The sequence below is a fragment of the Desmodus rotundus genome, chromosome 1 (genome assembly GCF_022682495.2).
Source record: "Desmodus rotundus isolate HL8 chromosome 1, HLdesRot8A.1, whole genome shotgun sequence".
Taxonomy (NCBI): domain Eukaryota; kingdom Metazoa; phylum Chordata; class Mammalia; order Chiroptera; family Phyllostomidae; genus Desmodus; species Desmodus rotundus.
Window position 1 is genome coordinate 84,382,946 of NC_071387.1, and position 5,841 is coordinate 84,388,786.

The 5,841-nt window shown below is 40.4% G+C and overlaps 1 pseudogene; it reads left to right on the forward strand.

Annotated features, from left to right (window-relative positions):
• Positions 1 to 3,535: 3,535 nt before the first annotated feature.
• Positions 3,536 to 5,238, forward strand: LOC112307263 (heterogeneous nuclear ribonucleoprotein K pseudogene; annotated as a pseudogene).
• Positions 5,239 to 5,841: the final 603 nt, after the last annotated feature.

Below are 5,841 nucleotides of genomic sequence, written 5' to 3' on the forward strand. Positions count from 1 at the left end.
TCGTCTGGTGACTTCTTTGTCTTGCAAGGCATGTTTTCCAGACTCGTACTGTCCATTTTTAAGAGCCCTCCAATTTTATTAATTTCCTCCTAAATATATCACTGAAGCATTTTGATTCTTTTTACAATCTAATGGCAGCACAGATTTAAATATTTTACACCTAACATTGTGTGAGTAATACACCTATTAAATACTCTCTCCAAGTTCACATGTGTTTCTGACAGGTGTGTCATGGATGTTGATCTATAATTATATCTTTTGCTGAGACAGGTTGTCCTTCTGTGGCACTCTAAAAGCCAAATTTGGGGACATCTAGTTTAAAATGACAGAATAGGTTTTAAGTGAAGAATTTAAACCTATCTCAAAGGACCCTAAAACATAGAATGGTAGATGAGGAAATATAACAGTAACCACAACATAACAAAGGAAAAGGCTGCTGTCCCATCACAGAGAATAGTAGACATTTCCAGGAATCCCCTCAGGCTGCTGTGATGTGTTACCAGAGAGTCTCCACTCTGCATTTGAAGAAAACACTACAGATGAGAATTTGAAAGCATAATTATGCATTTGGAATGGAGGAGGGTCATGAATAATCCCAACATGGAGAAAGGCCAAGTAGGTGTGGTTTGGGCAGAACTGAGAAATCACTAGAAAATGTCACTCCAAAAAAAACTATCCCCAACCATTGTCATTATCCCTTCAAGTAGAGGAGTAAAAGCAGAAAGTTCACAGAAGCAAAGGTAACTTTCTCCAAAAATTACATATTAATTAGTTAAAGAGAGAATATATGTGAAAGCCATCTAAGTGGGTGGGTAATGGGGGAAGATGACCTGACCCTTCACATATGTTGACTCCCCTCAGGGGCCCCAAACATGTCCCACATGTCATTTCAGTCTCTGCTCCACTTGGATCAGAGCACATTCTACAGAGAGCTGAGAGAATGGGTTAGAGAAACAACGGGAAGCCTCTCTGTCCCCAAAGACAACCAGAGCCACGGAGAAAGAACTGTTAGAAGCCCAAAAGCAGAGAGAGGCACTGAAGGCAATTCCATCCTGACAGGCTGAACAAAGCAGGCGTAGGACCATCACAGAAGCTGCAGGAAAGCACCACAGCCTCAGCTGTCCACACTGCCTCCTCCTGACACAGAAAACCCAGAGGTGAGCAGCAAAATGTCCCAGAAGCCTTGGAGCTCTGCGGGAAACAGAGCCAGACTCACCTCCACTGCCTCAGGACACAATGATAACCCAGACAAATGGCCCACTTTAAGTACGAAGTTATATGGAAAACATTATTTGTTATTTACACAACATAAATAATGGTGGTTAAATGATTTTTAAAAGGAGCAAAGAGAAGGAAAAATAGGAATCTAAAATGAAATTGCACATATAAAGATCTATTCCTGAAGAAAAGGAGCAGCTTAGATCAAATTTTGTTTTGAAACATTTCTAGTGCAAACTTAATCAATAGAAGAGCAAGGGATAGATTCTCTGTAAAGTCAAGTCACTGATGAGTAGGAAAGGTCTGAGAACTTCTCCATGAAGCAGAAAGAAAAAGGCAAGCAGATGGGTGCAGGTAGAGGAGAGATAACATGGATGGAGAGCAGGCACATCTGACACAAAGACCATGGTTCCACCCACATGGATTTTCTTGGAATTGAAAAATAACAATGCACAAACCTAAAGGACAAACACCACTTCCAAAACTGGCACAAAATCATCTGCAAAGACACAAGTACTAGTTAAAGTTTTAAAAATAATTACAAAAGCAATCATTCTTTAGGCACCTGGGTAGGGAAAAAAACCCAAATAACTGACGAGGACAGGGACCAGGCAACAGTCTGCCCTGGATTGCCCCCCAGGAAACAGCAGACGAGTGTGCTGCATGTCACAGGTGGTACAGGAAAGAGATTGGGAGCTGGAACACCACCCACAGCCATACTGGGACCATGTGCACTCATGAGCTGGGGCAGCTCCCACAGGAAATCATTCAAGAGTACAGTCCCTTTGCTTGTTTTTGGCAAATAAAAAAAAAGAAAAAAAAAGCTTGAATCTGGATATTTGGGTGATGAAAGAAATACTGATAAAAGAAATAGTAGCAAATATGCAAACATTTAATAGAGATGAAGAAAAAATATCTGAGGACAATTTGATTCATTTTATGAACCTCAAGAAGGTAAAACTTACTCTAAAACAAAAAGAATCAGGGCAGGAAGAAGACAATGTAAGGACTGTCATTTCCTCATCTGTCACAGCACTGAGTAGATAAACCAAGACAAGAAGCCTCTGAGTTTTACTTGGAACTGTGAGGGGAACTCCAGAAGGACTAAAAATAAGAATAAGACCAAGAAAAGTCTGGAGGTGGAAGGAAAAGAGGGGAAGAGGGAGAGTGGTAATTTTCTTTTAGTCATAACAGTCAGCAGATGCTCTGTAAGAGTTCTAAATTCAGAAACAGGGCTAAGTGTGATATAAAGAACTATGAAAAGAACCACTACAGCAACCAAAAACAGAATCTATGACTTCTGTATTATTAACAAACAGACCCTTGCACATACATATTCATACATAAAACAACTCTATATTAGCAAAGATAGACCAAATAGCAAAAGATAGAAAAAGGAAGCTTAAAAGCAGGTGATATATTAAGTCCAGATACATTATATCAATATAGTAAAATAGAAAAATCTCATCTATATAAAAGAAATACATTATAAAGTCAGACAGGAGAGACTAACTCTACAGAACCCAATTAAAAAAAAACAAAAACGTACAAGATTAGGAATGATATAGGAGGTCTTACCTTGAATAAAGAAAGAGGCAAGGTAAGCGATAGAATCAGGTGAATTTTTATCAGCAACATTTTGCAACAGAAGTAAGTAATTTGAGGAAAGAAAGAATATTATAGCAAAATATTAAATACTCAAGTCCACCCAGGAGAAAGACCAATTTTCATAGAGGAGAGAGAAAAAAGAAACCCTCTTAATGAAAAGATGAAGTCTGTGGACACACACTGCATTTGGCTAACATTAGTGGGTGTGTTCACAGATAAGACATGGGCAAGGAAAGAAGGCTTCTGATATATGTGACGTTGTTTGCATAACTGTAATTCCAAAGTATAATAGTAGTGCAGAAAATAACTATGAACATAGGTGTAAAAATTCTAACTGAAATATTAGCACTGAGTATAGAAGAAAATGTATTAAATATGACAACGACATACATTAAATACTAAAATTAAATAACACCCAAAATAACAAAATCTCAAAGCAATTGACTTACAAGCCCATTATGCCTATTAATTCTCCACACTGAGCACTTCTGATGAATATACAAAAGTTTTGTCATTTATACAAACATTTGTATATAAGACGCAAAACTGTTTCTCTTTACTAATGAGATGACAGCATCCTGGATAAGCTAAGACACCCCAGGAAAATTATGAATTTATGGAACTGGCTGGATAAATAAACATCAACAAAAAAAATTAAAAAACTTCAAAATTCCCCCAAGAACTTAAAAATTTTAAAGAGTGGGGTTGAGGCGGCGCAGCGGCGAAGGGACTGCGGCCTCGCGCGGCTACTGCAGCACTAGGGTGTCAGTTGGTCCCGCCCAGAACACTTCAGTTCTTCTCTGCAAGGATATATAATTGATTGGTGTCCGATATAATCCAAGAAGATGGAAACTGAACAGCCTGAGGAAATCTTCCCCAACACTGAAACCAATGGTGAATTTGGTAAACGCCCAGCAGAAGACATGGAAGAGGAACAAGCTTTTAAAAGATCTAGAAACACTGATGAGATGATTGAATTACGCATTCTGCTTTAGAGCAAGAATGTTGGGGCAGTGATTGGAAAAGGAGGCAAGAATATTAAGGCTCTGCATACAGACTACAATGCCAGTGTTTCAGTCCCAGACAGCAGTGGCCCCGAGCGCATATTATTAGTGCTGATATTGAAACAACTGGAGAAATTCTGAAGAAAATCATCCCTACCTCGGAAGAGGGTCTGTAGTTGCCATCACCCACTGCAACCAGCCAGCTCCTGCTCGAATCTGATGCTGTGGAATGCTCTAATTACCAACACTATAAAGGAAGAGACTTTGCGAACTGAGACTGTTGATTCATCAGAGTCTGGCAGGAGGAATTATTGGGGTCAAAGGTGCTAAAATCAAAGAACTTAGAGAGAACACTCAGACAACAATCAAGCTTTTCCAGGAATGCTGTCCTCATTCCACTGACAGAGTCGTGCTTATTGGAGGAAAACCTGATAGGGTCGTAGAATGCATAAAGATCATCCTTGATCTCATATCAGAGTCTCCCATCAAAGGACGTGCACAGCCTTATGATCCCAACTTTTACGATGAAACCTATGATTACGGTGGCTTTACAATGATGTTTGATGACCACCGTGGACGTCCTGTGGGATTTCCCATGCGGGGAAGAGGTGGTTTTGACAGAATGCCTCCTGGTCGGGGTGGGCGTCCAATGCCTCCATCTAGAAGAGATTACGATGATATGAGCCCTCCGCAAGGACCTCCTCCACCTCCTCCTGGTAGAGGTGGCCGGGGTGGTAGCAGAGCACGGAATCTTCCTCTTCCTCCACCACCATCACCTAGAGGAGGAGATCTAATGTCCTATGACAGAAGAGGAAGACCTGGAGACCGTTACGATGGCATGGTTGGTTTCAGTGCTGATGAAACTTGGGACTCTGCAGTAGATACGTGGAGCCCTTCAGAATGGCAGATGGCTTATGAACCACAGGGTGGCTCCGGATATGATTATTCCTATGCAGGGGGTCGTGGCTCATATGGTGATCTTGGTGGACCTATTATTACTACACAAGTAACTATTCCCAAAGATTTGGCTGGATCTATTATTGGCAAAGGTGGTCAGAGGATTAAACAAATTCGTCATGAGTCAGGAGCTTCGATCAAAATTGATGAGCCTTTAGAAGGGTCTGAAGATTGGATCGTTACCATTACAGGAACACAGGACCAGATACAGAATGCACATTATTTGCTGCAGAACAGTGTGAAGCAGTATTCTGAAAAGTTTTTCTAAGACTAGTGAAGAACTGAAGGAGTCCTGCATCTTTTTTTTTTTAATCTGCTTCTGTTTAAAAAGCCAACATTCCTCTGCTTCATGGGTGTTCTGCATTTGAGGTATAGTGAAATCTTTGCTGTTCACCAGATGTAATGTTTTAGTTCCTTACAAACAGGGTGGGGGGAGGGTGTGCAAAAACAAACATTGAAACTTTGAAACAGCAGCAGAGTGAGTGAATTTTAATTTTTGTTCAATGTTGGTGGTTAAAAAGGAAAATTCCCCCTATGTAATTATTGTGAACACTTTGCTTTGTGGTCACTGTAACATTTGGGCGGGGGTGGGACAGGAAGGAAAAGTAACAGTAGTCCATATTTCCCTGGCATCTATTCAGAGTAGTGTGCAGAACGTAATGCTCTTTTGTAAGAAACATTTTATTATTTTTAAAATAAATTTAGTGAACCTAAAAAAAAATTTTAAAGAGTGAAAACTGAAAAGAATAAAATTCACAGATGTTGACACAGAAGCAGGACACATACAAGGGCCAACTCAGATATTGACATGGAGGGGGTGCGCAGGGGGCCTTAGGTGCAGAAACAGGCTCAGACACAGGGGTTGATAGTGATGAATGCCCATCTAACTGTGTGTGTGAGAGAGAGAGAGAGACAAAGACAGAGACAGAGACAGAGAGATGGAGAAAATCCAGAAGATAAATACTGTGTTGTCCTCATGGGCTCCCCTCATGGGCAAAGGCAGCTGATTTGGACACAAGGAAAAGCTTAGGAGAAGAAGAAAAACAGACTAAAA